The sequence below is a fragment of the Capra hircus genome, chromosome 4, assembly GCF_001704415.2.
Source record: "Capra hircus breed San Clemente chromosome 4, ASM170441v1, whole genome shotgun sequence".
Classification (NCBI taxonomy): Eukaryota; Metazoa; Chordata; class Mammalia; order Artiodactyla; family Bovidae; genus Capra; species Capra hircus.
Genome location: NC_030811.1, coordinates 59,874,045 through 59,891,193, shown reverse-complemented (window position 1 = coordinate 59,891,193; position 17,149 = coordinate 59,874,045). Strand labels below are relative to the sequence as shown.

The following is a 17,149-nucleotide window of genomic DNA, read 5'->3' as shown; positions in this document are numbered from 1 at the left end:
CACTGTCTGTGTGATAGTGAATAATTCACCTTGGCTCCAAGAGCAAGGGACTGTAGCCCTCTAGGAAGCCTGGCCAGTGTCATTGATGGTTTGAGGTCACCAGGCTTGTAGAGATGGTTAAGAAAGAAAAGATTATTCTTAAGATTCATGATGATGGGACAGAAAATAATTTCTTTCTCTCTAACTTAAGCCAGAATTATAACCTCCTTTGCCACTTGCCATTTTCCATCAGTTTCTGTAGAATTCCATCATGTCAAGGGCTTCCTGCAGACCCAGGTGTGAGATCCCCTGGGTTTGACCAGACCAAGCAGCCATTCATTGCTCAGTGGCGGCCCCTGCTGTTATAGAGAAATATAACAGCATATCTAAAGTGACTAACTGGTCGTGCAACCAGAATTTGGAGCCTGCAAAGGGAGGAGTCAGAGGGGTTGTTAAGGGGCTGAGGAAATCCCCAGGAGGAGATCCAGCGTTGAGGGTACCTTGGTGAGGTGCTAATGCAAAGAAGAAGTTGAGCTTAAGGGTTTGTGCAAGCTTTCTTTCACAAGCACCTGGTTTAGTCACTTCATTCCAAAGGTTTGCTAGGAACCACCACAGTGCCCTCAAGAAATGCCACCGAAAACTTTTATTTGAGGGCTTTTAGCGCTGTTAGATGACAAATATTTTAAAAGATACTCCACTCATTCTATAGGTGACTTACAGTAAATTTTAATGAGATGGCTGTGCGTGTTTGTTTACATCCTGAGTATGAATCAGAGGATGAATCCTCCCTGGGGAGCCCTGCTGGGATGCACTGTTGCATGAACGCATTTCTGGGTATGTGAGCACCCCTGGCGTGCTGGTACTGTGTGTACAGAGTGAGGCTGTTACATGACATTTCTGGACAAAAACTGTATGTGAAGAAAAGGAGGGAGAAAGCAAACTCACAATCAAATAAAAGTAGGGAGCGGGGAGAGATGAGATTGCAGTTAGATTGTGGGTCTGGCAGCAGATGTTCTACACGAATCCAACTTGCTGCAGCCAGTCTGTTTCCATGGCAACAGAATCAGTAATTATTGAGCCTGGGAGCTCCCCCCTCCTTTCTCCCAACAAGGTGGAGGCTGATGAATATGAACTATCTCCAGCCCACCACTAGCTCTTTCTTCTTCCTCTTTTTCTTTTGTTTTTAGTTCTTTACAAGAAGGGGAGTGCTGAGGAGTACCAAGAAGAGGAGCTATCTCTTTATTGATAGAAGAGCATAGGGCACTAAAATTAAATGAAGTTATTGTTTTCTCTTGTGGTGCTATAAGAGAAAAGCTCTTCCTCGAAAAGCCGATGATCTCTGAAGATGCTAAATAAATGAGCAGGAGTTTCCCTGAAATGGAGGCTCCCTTTGATTGGCTGATCTTTCTGCGACTTCTGCCAATCAGAGCACCCCTGGGTTCCAGCTCCATAAACATAAGCAAAGCTACATGCTTATTTTCCCGGACTTGAAGTGTATACCATTCAAAGGTGTGCGGCGGGTCTCCATTCACATGGCTCAACTGGAAATCTATTTTGTGAACAAGCTCACTCAGGAACCATCCAGTATTCCAGCACGTTGTTCTTCTGGAGGTCAACTTTAAGTCATCTGGTGGCAACTGCAGCTTAGAAGCAGTATCTGTAGTTGGGGAAAGATGGACTTACGGGGGCTTGGTGAGTAAATCTCAGTCTTACACATCTGTCCGCTGGTATTAGCAGCCTGAGCTAAAATGTAGCTTTGTCTTATTGTCTGCCAAGAAAACGGTGAATTGGAACAAGCACACATAAGAATAAGCACTCTAGGCTGGGGTTCCCGTGATGTGTGAGCCTCTGTATTCCAAAGACTGCATGCATCGCTCGGGTATGATCGGGTTTGTAGTTGACTGTGTGTTTTACTGGGATGTTGGTTTGTCTTGCTAGGATCAGTGTAAGGAGTGGAGTTTTGCTTTATCTTCCTGGGCACGGATCCATTTCAAAAGAGGAAGCTTTTAAAACTAAATTTATGAGAGTCAATCCTGTGCATGGCTGGGAGGAGAGAGAAGGGTGCAGGCTCGGAGCTGAGCTGCGAGCTGCTTGACCGTGTTGCCGGTGTTTGCATTGTGAAGAGAGATGCTATTACAATGGTCTGTCAAACACTTCTTCAGACCCTCAGCCAAAGAAAGGAGCATCTCTGCTGGGTGCACTGCCCTTCCTGCTCGGGAAGTATGCAGCTGAGCTAGGTCGGGTCCCTTTCTTCTTTCATGAAATCTGTCTCCAAATTGAAATATGTTCTCCTCTTTTTAAAAAATTAATTGCAGAAAGAGTTAAAAGTCAGAGAGATTCTGGCTGTCAAGAAGCATGCTTCTAAATGACTCTGTTTTGCATTCTTTGAAGCCAGAGAAGGTTTGCAAAGTTGAATTCAAGCATTGGCTCTTTGCCAGGGAACCGATGCTCTGAGCTAGTGCTCTGCTCCCTGGGGTTTAATTTTCTGACACTGGTGATGAAATTTTCAATTTTGTTGAGTAGAAAAAGGAGGAATAAGAAAGCAATGCTGTAAACAGGCAATGGAGGGGCGGCGTGTGAAAGGAGAAACTCTTTGCCTTTAGGGACCCTTCTAGCTGCAAACTTAAATATATATGTGATGAAATGGAACTCAAGCAGTATCCTCAGATGCAGGATGTAGGATTCCAGGGGTACTACAGTCCTTCCGAATGTGGAGAGAAGAGGCATTGCCTTTGGTTTGGGTGCAGAGAGTGGGGGCTGAACTTGGAGCTTCCAGCTCTACCTAAAAGCCTCTCCCCAGCATCTCTGTTGATATTGAAGCTTCATTACTGTGACTTTTTTTAAACGCGATTTCCCGCGTTATGTGCCAGGGAGACTGACAGCACTGATGTCTTCTATTTACAGTCCACTTGGGTTCAAATAACAGAGAAAAAAAGAGAAAAAGGCGTTATCACCTGGTTCATAAATAGATGCATGTAAAGTAGTCATATATGGGAAGTCTCATTGGCTTGTCCTTTAAAACAAGGTCCTATTGACAGAAGAGTGTTGTAGATCTTCACATGGCTCTAGCATGGAATTTGCTGTGCCCTAAATGGATTCAGTGATGAACGGGTAAAGAAACAAAAGAGTAGGAAGGTTTTGCCTGTAGAAAACTTGAAACCAGAGAGAGGGTGATTGGGTATTTAGGAAAGATCTTCGGCTTTTGTGACCAGTAAAGAGATAGGGTTGACTCTCTGGAGAACATGGAGAGTTGCCCAACTCCGCGTGACTGCATCCAACACAGGGGAAAGCTGGCCGCACCAGGTCAGTGTCTTATCTATTAACTGAAGCTCTCTAGAAATGTAGGCTGTCCTGTGAGCCCAAGTTGCTCAGGATGGTGTGCTGATTGAGAATTCCACCTGATTGGAGGCGAGTGTGAGCGTCTCTCTGCTGCATCTCACCACCCCCCCCACCTGCTGTACACCTCAGTATAGGCACAATTTGGACAAAGTCTGGTTTCTAGTGGCTCTGCATTAAGTGACCGTCACCTCATTAGAATGACCCTCCATCTTCTTTTGATCTCTTCTCTCCCCCTCTGGTGTCATTTGACATGAGTGAAGTACTGGCACCTGTTGGCACGAATGAGAAAAAAAGCCTTTTATGGAAGCAGTCAAAATGTAAAGAAAAAAAAAAAAGAATAAGAGTAGTTATTAGCCTATTTTTTGTCATGAAAGTCTAAGAATTTGAAAGCTATGAAACTCTCCCCTGGCTTAAGAAAATACCTTTATGCCGAATCACATAACATTTTGGGGACAGCCCATTTCAGGGTCAAGTAAGATCTCTGCCCTGTGTGACTAGCCAAGAATTTATTATGTGCTCAAGTTCATTGTCTCCTTTTTGCAAATGGGTCCAACTATGTACTGCTACAGCCATGTCTCACTCAACTGCTGGCTTAAGCAATGATTTCGGTATCTGAATGAGGCCCTGGATGTTCTCACCTAAGATCTGAATTAAAAAATTTTGGAAATCATTATAGATCATGGTGGTTTTCTCACTCCTGAGCTTAGAGGGTTGGTGAAGCTAGAATTATAGGACTTGAAATGAAAATGTTCTTTCAAGGACCAGAATTAGTTGCATGTTTGTAACTGTTAAGTTTGCTCCTGGAAGAGAAGATTTCTTCCCACTACCTCTTCTTGAAATTTGTAGGATGTGGGACATATTACAAGGTTAAATGTAGAGACTTCCTTGATGGTGCAATGGCTGAGACTCCACATTCCCTATGCAGGGGACCTGGGTTCAATCCCTGATCAGGGAACTAGATCCCACATGTTGCAAATAAGAGTTTGCATGCTGCAACTAAGACCCAGGATAGCCAAATACATAAATAAATATTTTTTAAAAAGAAAGATAAATATAAAGACCAAAAAGTGAATTCCCTTAGATTTTTAAGTGACTGTCAGAGTTTCCCAATATAAGTCAGAGTGAATATAAATACATTGAATCTAATGCCTGAAATTTAGCATTGAGTTGGGATGATAAGATTCCTCAGTTCTCCCAGCAGTCGGAATAAAATCAATTACAACAGGGGTAGTTAACCTGCCTTGTGCCAGGCACTGTTCAATATATTTTATGTAGATGTAATAGCTCATCGAGTCTTTATAGCAGCCCAACAGGACTACTTGCATTCCTTACTTCCTAAGTGAGGAGATGGAGTCACCAAAAATGTAAAGAACTTGTTTCCGTTTATCCAGCTAGAAACTGGCAAGTGCTTGGTGTTTTCACACACATTGATTTACCACATTGCTGAATTTATGGGTGGACGGAGCCCAAGTGGGTAGAGGAAGGCGGTCTTCTAGGTCATCGAGTCTGACTAGTGGAGTCAGACCCCAGGGAGTTGAATTAAAGAGTCATTGCAATAATTAAAGTCAAATTAGAAAGGCACAGTGGGATAGTTGGGTCAATTTTTAATAATACCATTTAAGAAAAAAAATTTGAACTAAGTAAAAGCCTGTCACCAAAATGCTGCATTTGTTCAACCCCACCACCACACCATGCTCCTGTATGATGCGCCACCTAATTCTGCAGAGTATTTATTTGACTGGTATTAACCGGGTCAATTTCTATATGAGACCAGCTCCTCCTCGGCCATATGTGAGAGGCGGGAGTTCACCCTTTCCATGGTTGCCCTTTGCTTGCATTTGCCAGGAATGGTTTGCAGTTGCCATAGCAATGGTGAGGGTTGTTAAGGGCCAGGAACAATAGAGCAGCCAGGGTGTGCATGACCCACAATGGCTATGGGAATCACCAGGGCTACCATGCTTTCTGAAGACTTGGCAAACAGGAGTGATGGCCCCAGCTCAGAAAGATTCCAGGTAGTGATAGAGGACAAACAAAGACGAAGCAACTGAAAGGTCAAGATTAGGCCTGGAAATCATCAAGTGACATAGATTTCAAACTATGTACCTCAGAGTTGCCATCACTGAGAGAACTGGGGTAACGTGGGAGAGGGGTGAGTCTTCAGTTCCCACTTTAACCACAGCATCTACATTCTATCTGTTTTGCAAATTGGCAATCTTCACTGAAGCCTTACTAATGAAAAATGAAAGGAAAGGTTGGGTTCCTGAAAGGCTGGGTTCCTAGAAGGAAAAAGAAAAAGTATTGACCTCAAAATTTTCAGTTTGGCAGATAAAGAAATGAAAGACTGCAGCATAAAAGCGAGCTTACACTGCTATATGGAAAAGGAATCTGGAGGGGTCTTAATAGCAGCTTTTAAAACATGGGTTATTTGTTATTCGTGTCTAATATTATGCAGTTTCTAGTATTACACCAGGTATTAATATGTGTGGCTTCTCTGGTGGCTCAGACAGTAAAGAATCTGCCTGCAATGCAGGAAATGCAGGTTCGATCCCTAGGTCGAGAAGATCTCGTGGAGAAGGAAATGGCAACCCTCTCCAGTATTCTTGCCTGGAGAACTGCATGGACATAGGAGCCTGGTGGGCTACAGTCCATGGGGTCACAGAAGAGTTGGACACGACAGCAACAGCAAAAATTCATATGTGTAGAAGACACATTCAACAGCCATTCAATAAACAATGTCCTCCAGAGACAATATGCCAGATCTCTTTCTAGAGCAGCACTGTCTAGTGGGAATACAATGCAATTTATATCATTTTAATTTTTTAGTAGTCGCATTAAAAAAGTAAAAAGAAAAAAAAAACCCAAACTCCAAATCTGTTCATTTTAATAAATTATATTATTTAACCCAGTATGTCCAAAATATTATACTTTCTATATGAAACTACAAAATTATTAACAAAATATTTATATTCAAGTTTGTCATGCTCAGCCTTTGAAGTCTGACATATATTTTACACTTAGAGCACAACACAATTTGGAGACTGAATTTTCATGGGAAATCTGTATTTAGATTTCACAAAATTTACAGTTACAAAAGTAGATTCAGGAACAGAAGTTGTTCTAAACATACTTAGAAGTTTTCCAATAACTGAAGTATCAATTTTAAAATTTCAATTAGCTAACATTAAATAAAATTGCAAATTTCAAAAAAAAAAGGCGAATCAAACAACAAAACACCTCAACTGCATAGTCTCACGAACCACATGTTTCAAGGTTCCCACGACCATGTGTGGTTCGTGGCTACTCTCCTGGACGGTGTAGTGTTGAACCCTTGGAGAATTCTCCTTATAAACTAGGTCAGTTAGATTTCTCGCTTACTCATCAGGCTGTGGCACCTTGATCTCTTTTACCTCCATTAGGTACCAAGCAGGCTTGCCTTGCTAACAAAGAGAAAAGCCACACATTAGTATTCACAGATGTGTTTACTTTTGCCCTTAACCATTGTGCCACATCCAGCATATAGCTAAATCTTGGTTGCTCCATTGCACTGTTTGGCATGGGGGAATTAAAAGGTGTGCCATTCCGCATTGCAGAAAGTCAACACACCATCCGTGGCATTTTTCAATCCTCAGATATCTTGGCCTTGCCACTTGCTGCACTTTGGCACTACTTCCTTCAACTTAATATGCTCAGGGAACATGAGTTTTATTTTAATAATAAGCTAAGCAAACCAGAATAAGAAGGTAACTTTTATCTGTTTGCATAATTGAGGCTAAGGGATGATTTAACTGATGTCATCTTATTCAATTCTGCAAATTTTATTTACCTATAAAAGTTATTGAGGGCTTCCCTGGTGGCTCAGTGGTAAAGAACCTGCCTGCCAATGCAGGAGACACGGGTTTGATCCCTGGGTCAGGAAGATCCCCTGGAGAAGGAAATAGCAACCCACTCCAGTATTCTTGCCTGGAGAATCCCATGGACAGAGGAGCCTGGTGGGCTACAGTCCATGCGGTTACAAAAGAGTCAGACACAACTTAGCAACTGAGCAACAACAACACATAAATTAATGACTGAATAGTTCCTGCAGTTAATTTGGTCTTAAGATCTTTACCTTCAACATCAGATGGCATCCTTATCTAAAGTTTTCTTTGTATAAATATAAAAGCAATCATGAAAACAGAATCAACCTCTTCAATAACTAGATCAAAATGATGCTACAAAGTCTTCATAGAAGTATCCAGTTCCAGCCTTCTAAAGATATCCTGACATTGACAATTTCAGCCCAGTCTGCCAGTGGAAGGATAAAGCTCACTCCAAGCTGGGTGCTTTTAGGCCTTCCATTAATAAAGAGCTCTTTTAGAAATAATAGAAAAAATTGAGAAAGGAAAAAAAATTCCATACAGTTAAATACCATCCCTAGAAATGGGGATGCCTTCTGGTTCAACTCGACCCATTTCTAGCATGTTGGACAGAACTGTCAAGGAGAATGCCTTGTGCAGTTAAGCACTCAACAAGTGTTGGTTGGGTGAAATTGTGTGGGTCCTTTGCAACTTCTTTCTTTCTATGACATGACTTAATTTTTGTTCTGAGACAACAGTGGCAAACCAAGTAGATTAAACCATTGGCAGTGTTGATTCTTGAGAGCAAGATGACTTCGTATGTGAATCTGCTGATATTTGGCCAAGCCAAGAGCTAATCCACTCAATCATGAATGAAAAGAAGTGCTGTGGGATTTCAGTAATTACAGAGACACCGGGAACTAGCTGTATGTTACATAAGTAAAATTATCATTACCGTAATTGCTTTTGCATTACCACAGGATTTAGAAGTTCACTAGCTTATTTCGCCTAGAAAGTCAGGACTAGAAAAGTGTCATGTAGAGGACAGAGCAATAGTCTCGTATTGTCATCTCTACTTTAAGAATTAAATTTTACAAGTCACTTAACCCTTATGCCCCTCAGCATCTTCACATGGGTAAGGAGGAGTTTAGACTTGGTGACTTCTCAGGTCATGTATGTATCAAGTTGGAAACATTCAGTCCTCGAGGGCCCATGCTCCATTGATTATAGTAGTCTTTCTCATTGTACCCAGATAGAGCTTCAGAATCCTTCTTAACACAGCGCTAAGTCAGCCACTGCCAAAGGATCAGAATTGGCTTAAAGCTGAAACGGATTTTCCATCCTCTCCTAGGCCGCTTCATCAGCTCAGTGCCTTGTGTAAGACTTTGGAAAGGAACATGCAGGGAACTATCATCAGTATGCAGAGTTTCAGCAATAAGGGGATGACAGTTCTTGCCTCAGCCCCTTGCTCAGCTGTTCCATGGAGGTGTTGCCATCTGACAGCGAGGGCTGCAGCCTGGCACTCTGGGAGCTCACTTCTCTCTTCCTTTGAGCTCTAAGTGATGAGGGACCTGTCAAGGAGAGCAATTCACTGGCATCATTCCCAGACCTGGAAGCATAATGAAATAAAATTTCATTCTGACTTGGTTGGAATTCTTCTAGCTGAACATTTGAGATAGCATCTGGGGCAGTTCTAACATCCAATTGCCTGATTGGAATGAAGCACCCATCAGCTATTGGCTTTCATTCAGTCAGAGCCTCTTGGGACAAATCATTTCTATCTAGAGCCAGCCCAGTCCAGAGGTCCCAGCAGGTGATGCAGAGCCTGCTCCTGTCTAATGGGCCAGTAAAGTGAAATCTGCATTTCAGAAGCTTTATCATTTACAAAGAGTGATTTCAAAGCAGGAAGCATCTGAAAGTCACTGACACTGGTACTCCCCCTAGACTCCTCAACATTAAGGCTTTAATTTGAGACTCGGGTTTGGGGGGTATTATGCTGGTACTGTCCATTGGTACTCTTTCTAGTACCCCAAAGAATGGGAGTAGGGCCATACCCCTCCAGCTATAGAGAGTGGTAGGATTTGAGGGGCAAAACCCTCATTGACTCCATGATCCAGGCTCAAATGCCTTAGCAAATTAGACCCAACAAACTTTGCAAAGACCACCTTATAGACCATCCCTGTCCATTCTGAGTTTTCCAAGCACTGTGTAGATGATTATTTAACCTTTATGAGTCCGAGTTTTCCTTATCTTGTTAAAACAGGAGTAAAGATGCATAACTCACAGGGCTATTGAGTGAAAATTAGAGTGACGTCTGTGTGAGTGGTTAGTATGCTGTAACACACTACGTAAGGAGAAAACAGTATGAGTATACTCCTTGGGTAGAAGCCGTGTATTTTTCATGTCTCATAGAATGTCTAGCTCAGAACTCTTTGGCTATGGAAGATTCTCTACTTGGACAACCAGGGCGCTTGCTGTCTGCTCTCGGGCCATTCTCCTTAAACCACAGAGGCTATCCCAGCTCTGCTAGTGCTGGAGGCCACCCAGAAGAGAGCACTGCCCTTAGAACCCCGGTGTTTGTTGTTTAGTCGCTAAGTTGTAGCCAACTATTTTGTGACCACATGGACTGTAGCCCACAAGCCCACTGTAATTCATGGGATTTCTCAGGCAAGAAGACTGGAGTGGGTTGTCACTTCCTTTTCCGGGGGTCTTTCTGACTCAGGGATCAAACTGGTGTCTCCTGCATTGGCAGGCAGATTCTTTACCACTGAGCCACCAGGGAAGCCCTTAGCACCAAAGCCCAAGATAAAAGTCCCAGCTTAGCCACTACTAAGATTTAGGTCTTGCCATGTTACCTCTCCAATTATTAGTATTTTCTTCCCTCACAGATAAAATATAAATATTATTTACACTAATCTGACAAATAGAAATGTCTAAAGAACAAATGAATTAACATGTTCCATGTGCTTTGTGAATTATGACATAAAGTATTACTATTATTATTTAAAATCTAATATCTCCTAACGACTCAGTCTTGTTTTTCTGAGGAAGGATAATTGGGAAGATGTTTCTGGAAGCAGGGTACCAGAAGCTCCAGGATGATGACGTATACTTTCCTGATTTTGGAAGCCAGTCAAGATCAAACGATATTGTGCTTCTAGGCAGATGCCTTGTGGCATTCAGGGATACTGTGAACTGCCATAAATAACTGGTGGTGTTTACATTTGTAAGTCAAGATGTTCTTGTGTCTCTGCAGATGGCCCATAAATCTTTCTGGATAGCCAAGCCTTAGCCATACAACACTGATTCTGTCCTTCTTCTAGAAAACATAAGAAAAAGCTTTGAAAGCATGCATATTTTGAGTTCTTCTCTATGCAAGTTCTCAGACACTTCTTGATAGCGTTTTTCCCCTCCCCTGCCCACCCTCTACCACCACCAGCCATGAACTTCATACCCCTGAATTATACATTCTATCAAGAGAGGAGGTGTGATTTCTTCCTTTGTAACATCTGGTGATCTGTTTATTGTATTCCCGTAACATCCTAGGTCCTGAGGAAACCTGAGTCCCAGGATGTCAAATAAATCTAATCTGGCGACAGCCTGGGGGTACTGGGGTAGTTACCGGGGCTCTGCATCTGGGTTCAGTGGTACTGTGGAGGGGAAGGGGAGCAGCACCATGCAGTTACCTTATTACAAGTAGAAAAAATGGGGCTCGGAGAAACTGATGGACTTGCTAATATGTCTCTGTTAACAAAGGACAGTGGCCACACTGCCTTGCTCTCTCAATTTATTCAACAATCAATACTTGCTGAATGCCTACTGTGTATGAGTTCTAGGCCTTAGTATTATCTGTGAACATAGATAATCTATGACGATCTGTGGATTAATCTGCACGGAGGTTTATTTTTAATGCAATCATTAGTGTCAAAACTGGAATTGCCTAAAATACAGAGGCTATGATAAGAAAAATTTCTGACAGACAAGTTATTTGTATATTCATTAATTCATGCATGCATTCACTTATGCATTTATTTCCATTTCCGTCTGCATAAAGAATAAATATCTACTTTCAAAAAGTAGGGCCTTGGGAAAGCTGTTTGAAAACTTGAAAGAAATTGATGAAAACAAATTGGCCAATAACTGTCCTTACCTTCTGCCTTCTTTTCTCCTGGTCTCCATTTATGGCCTTGCTGGCACAGAGTTAGAAATGAACACAGAAGAGCTGAATTGTAAGAGCAAACACAAGAGCTGTGCACTCTTTTAGTTTTGCAAAACAACTTACAAGGTGAAATTTGGATGAACCAGATTTTTTCCACTTTACCAGAGGTTCTGAACTGTTAGAATTGTCAAAGAAGAAATAATGCAGCTATGGTGATCGAGAGCTGTGGCAACTGCATGTCTCCTGGGCAGAGGTATAAGTATCAGTGGATAGGAAAATCTTTTAGCTCAATATCTGAGCACTATAGGAAACTATACAATAATCACACTGTGTGTAGCAAACTATCATTTTCTTCCGCCCCTGCTTAATTTATGTCCTTCATAAACTCACTCCCAGTCACTTGCTTCAAGGCCAGAGTAATGTTAGAAACATTTGTTTTGGTGGGCATATGAATTGTGCCTTCTCTGTGCTAGGCACTTTACATATTCTTAGGTCCTTTTAATGGAATTTCTCAAACCTTTAAAAAAGTATTTTTAGTGTAACTTTTATTTTTGAATTACCACATGCCATGGTCTATCAGGATACAAGTTTTTACCAAAAAGTGCATCCCTGTATACTCAAAGGATGAATAGAAGTTGAGAATTAGGGAGGTTTTAGTGTGATTCTCAGTCTCCATCCTTTTTCCTAACATAGTTTCAGTATCGTGCTAACAGCAATGTTGAAAGACATTATATCCTCTTTTACAGGTAAGGGGACAGAGATGTAGAAGAGTTAGTTTATGATCCACCTAGTAAATGGCAGTGAAAGTGAAAGCGTTAGCCCCTCAGTCATGTCCTACTCTTTTCGACTCCCTGGACTATAGCCCACCAGGCTCCTCTGTCCATGAAATTCTCCAGGCACGCATACTAGAGTGGGTTGCCATTTCTTCTCCAGGGGATCTTCCTGACCCAGGCATTCAGCCTGGGTCTCCTGCATTGCTGCTGCTGCTAAGTCACTTCAGTCGTGTCCGACTCTGTGCGACCCCATAGATAGCAGCCCACCAGGCTCTCCCATCCCTGGGATTCTCCAGGCAAGAACACTGGAGTGGCAGGCAGAGTCTTTACCGTCTGAGCCACCAGGAAAGTAAGTGGAAGAATGGAGTTCAAATCCAGGTCTCTCTGACTCTCAAGCCTCCTAAATCAACTTGGAAGTCATTATATGTGGCTTCCAAGTCAACTTGAAAGTCACATATATATATATATGAGGCTTTCATATATATATAAAACATATATATGTATATATATATGACTTCCAAGTTGACACACACACACACACATATATATTCTGTTTCAGAGAAGTACAATAGCATAATTAACAGCTAACATTTAAGCATAAAATTCTATTATGAAAACACAGTTTATGAGTAGAATCAAGATAGAATGGGAAAAATGGGAAACAGGATGAGAATTTGAGTTCTAGGACAGAGGTTCGCAAAGGTGACTCATGGGCCAAATCCAAGCCATGGCCTATTCTTGTAAATAAAATTTGGCTGGAATCTAGCCATGCCCATTTGTCTACGTACTGTCTGTGGCTGCCCTCATGCTACAATAGCAGTGTTGATTGGGTCTGACAGAGACTGCCCGGAAGGCTTAAAATTATATTTGGCCTTTTAGAGTAAAAGTTTGCTGACCTGTATTAAATGAGAAAAATGAAGATGTAAAATTTCCAGTTATTAAAGAACTTATTCACATATGTTTAAATGAGCAATTATGGATATCAAATCAGTTTTGTATGCATATCCAAGGATACACTTTTAAAAGCAATGCAACCATTTTATATTTTTAATATCAACACTGTGATACACTGAAAATTATATTTTTTGCAACTATTTCAACTTCAATAAAAAATTTTCCTAAGTCAATAAAAAAAATGTGTTAAAGAATATGTAGATTTTTAAAAAATAGAGAGTTAGAAGACCAGTGCTCTAGAAGACAGGATCAGGGATGGGGCTTTCCATAGTTCAAGGTCATTCAGTGATGGAGGGAATCTTTTTTCTTCTCATGGGGCAAACTGAGCCCCAAGTGTAAATGTCACCCCTCAATCAAGCTATTCTCCAACAACCTTGAGGGCTAGCTGGTGGAAGTGTGGGACTCCAATAGAACAGTGCTAAAGAGTGATTTCTTAGACATCTGGGTTCAGTCCTTCAGATCAGAAATACCCTTCAGGGGCCTCTGTACTGGCCTTTCTGACAGCCAGCCGTGCTCTTTGAGAAGGTAGAAGGCTGGGCTTTTCATGATGTACCTGCAGACTTGTTGGGAGGCTGTGCTGTGCTCTAGCTGCCCTGACTGTGGGTTGTCCTAGACAAGCGATGTTTAAACCTGTCTAGCAGCCTTGGTCAGAGAAGGCAGTGGCACCCCACTCTAGTACTCTTGCCTGGAAAATCCCATGGACAGAGGAGCCTGGTGGGCTGCAGTCCATGGAGTTGCTGAGAGTTGAGCACAACTGAACAACTTCACTTTCATTTTTATGCATTGGAGAAGGAAATGGCAACCCACTCCAGTGTTCTTGCCTGGAGAATCCCAGGGGTGGGAGAGCCTGGTGGGCTGCCGTCTATGGGGTCGCAGAGTCAGACACGACTGAAGTGACTTAGCAGCAGCAGCAACCTTGGTGTATGTCAGGAGTTGAATTGTGTCCTCCTTCTAAAAGGCTATGATGGTTTTAACCATCAGCACCTCAGAATGTGACCTTATACAGAGGTAGGGTCTTTACAGAGGTAATCAAGTTAAAATGAGGTTATTAGAATGGGCGCTATGCCATGATGGCTGGTGTCCCAATAAAAAGGGGAAATTTGGATCCAGAGGTAAGACATGCATGAAGGGAAGATGACGTGAAAAGACACAAGAGAAGACACAAGCTGTTACCAGAGTACCTCTGAGGATGGAGGCGTGGAACCAGGGAAGTTTTGGTCCTGGCCCCTCGTCTCCTTCCTTTCCCTTAGAGAAGTTCAACAGAGTATTTCAGATAAAAAACTCTAGAGCCAGAGCTTTTGGGTTTTAAATCCTACCTACCAGCTGTGTGACCTCAGGACCAAATAGCCTCACTTGTTAAACGGAAGAATAATGTGTGTGTGTGTGTGTGTGTGTGTGTGTGTGTGTGTTAGTCACTCAGTCATGTCCAACTCTTTGAGACCCTATGGACTGTAGCCCACCAGGCCCCTCTGTCCATGGAATTCTCCAGGCAAGAATACTGGAGTGGGTAGCCATTCCCTTCTCCAGAGGATCTTCCTGACTCAGGGATCTAACCTGGGTCTCCAGCATTGCAGGTGGATTCTTTACCCTCTGAGCCATGAGGACTCACAGAAGAATAATATTACCTGCCTTAAACGGACTCGATGCACGTGAGTCTGAGTGAACTCCGGGAGATGGTGATGGACAGGGAGGCCTGGCGTGCTGCGATTCATGGGGTCGCAAAGAGTCGGACACGACTGAGCGACTGAACTGAACTGAACTGAACTGATACGGTTATTGTAAGAACCAAGAGAGATAATACCACGTGAAAGAATGGTACATAATAAGTGCTCAGCAATGAAGTGTTCATTATTGGAGATCGAAAGAACAACTACCTCGGACCCATGAATCACCTAGGAAGTACTGCCTGCATGCTTCTCTGGAATTCTGGAAGTTTTATTTGTGAAATGACCATATACATGTTTGAAGTGGGTTTTCAAAAAAAATCTCTAATCATCTTTTCTCTTGCTTTATCCTGTCTTATTCTTGCAAAGGCTAATATTTGAGAATAGCCAGCATGCCCTATTAATCCTTTAAAGAAAAAGTATCTGCTCTGGTACCAGTTGGCAGTTAGATTTCATCAGTCACTTGAGATTATGGATTAACTCGCTGATCTTTCTACCCTTCGAGCTAATTAGCCTTTGGACAAATACAGCCAGTCACAGAAGCCAGGCACAGCTGACCAAACACATCTCAAAGTAGATTTGGTGGGTAAATAATGCCAAGCTAACTTAGATCTCTCGATGATACTGCTTTTCTGAGTCACTAAAATCTTGATAATTTGTCTTTCCTAGCTAGAGTTGGAAGTGAGGTGTTTACAACCCTTCAAAGCAATAGGACATATGTGACTAATTAAACTAGCTATCTCCTCCTTTCCTAACACCACCACCCCACATTTAAAACTAGTTCTTCTCTTATGTTCTCAAATAACTGGTCTGGTTTGGCTTTAAATGACTTCAGCATATCCTTTGGGACCCTTGTGTAACAGATAAGGGAGGCTTTCCGACAGCCCCAGCTGAAATGCAAGTTTTCTCAATGTAATTTAATTACCAATAATTTGGCTACCTGATGTGAAGAGCTTACTCATTAGAAAAGGCCCTGATGCTGGGAAAGATTGAAGGCAGGAGTAGAAGGGGAGGACAGAGGATGAGATGGTTGGATGGCATCACTGACTCAATGGACATGAATTTGAGCAAACTTCAAGAGATAGTGAAGGACAGAGAAGCCTGGTGTGCCGCAGTCCAAGGGGTCACAAAGAGTCAGACACAACTGAGCAACTGAAAAACAACAAATTTAATTACCACCACCTGCCAAGACTTTCTCATACCTCTATAAAGCACCTTACACAGTTCATGCCTCACCTTGGTGCTAAAGCCTGCTAAGTACTTGTAGATAATTGGCATATCCTCTTAGATAGTGTTTGGTGGAACTCAAAATGTTATTCCTTTCATTCTTTGCTAAAGATGACCTCTCCAGGTAATCCTTCTCAAGCTCCCTTCAGCTGAAATTATTCTCTCACTGTAAAATCCTAGACAGCCTGACCATCAAGTCCTCGGTAGTTGCAAGGAGCTTCTCAGTGGGGCAGGGCCATCCGCTTGGTAGTGACAGCTGGAATGGTGAGCCCCTCGTGGTATCCAGTTCTTTTGGCTTCTTCCCCATTGTCTCCTCGCACAGGCAGCCTACACTGTGCATCTGTGTTCTTCTGAGTGACCCCTGCTTCTTCCTGATCCCACAGGGCAGAGTTCTGGTGAAGGGATTCTAGGCTGAGTGACCAGCTCTGACATTAAACAACCATGTACCTAAGTCACTGGGTTTGGGGTTTTGTTCTTGCATTTGAGGAAACAGAAAATAAGAAATCGTTTTGCTGTTATCTTAGAAGAGTAGTAGAAGTGTGGTCATTTTGCATTGTCATCAATATGCATTGATTCAACAAAACATTTATCAAGTGAATACTAAGTGCCTCGTACTGTGTTTGGTAAATGGGAAGAATCCAAAGAGAATACAATCTAGGTTTTGCTCTCAGGATCTTAGAAAAGAGTGAAAAAATTTATGAGATAGTAAATCATCTTGAATGGTATTATCCAGTTAATAACAAAATTGAGAGCTTCAAAAAGATGAAGTCGTAGGCCACCATTCTGTCACTTGTATGTTTGGAAAAATATCTCATGGCAAAGAGCAATGCACTCTATGCCTGCATGGGCTTCCTCAAAACAAGCTATCATGTCTGATACCCAAGTGGCATGTGTCTAAATGAATTATGATAATATGAGCTTATTATACAGAATGAACTATATTTTATATGGGAAAATGACCAAGAGATATTTCTCAGTGAACAAAAACGGTAGGAGGATAATACACAGCATATTACCCCTGGTATTTGTGTGTATGTGTGTGTGTGTGTTGGGTGTATGCATGTATTTGTGTCTGTTTGCATATATGAAAAAAAGTCTGGAAAATGAATAAGACAATGTCAAGAATGCGTAACTGGAGAATGAGATGGAGGAACCCAGAAGAAGACTTGTACTTTTAATATGATGTTCTCTTGTACATATTTTTGCTGTAAGTATGCA

General features: G+C 42.0%; 1 protein-coding gene across 6 annotated transcripts in view; it reads left to right on the top strand.

Moving 5' to 3' along the window:
• The window catches only part of ELMO1 (engulfment and cell motility 1), a 580,426-nt gene that overhangs the window by 441,422 nt on the left and 121,855 nt on the right, over positions 1-17,149 (top strand). Inside the window, exon 1 of one of the 6 annotated variants that reach the window (XM_018047163.1) lies at positions 1,187-1,671. The exons of the other annotated variants lie outside the window; for them this stretch is intronic. The gene's annotated coding sequence lies outside the window, so the exon portion shown is untranslated. Of the gene's footprint in view, positions 1-1,186; positions 1,672-17,149 lie in introns of those variants that run through there. 6 annotated transcript variants of the gene reach the window in all.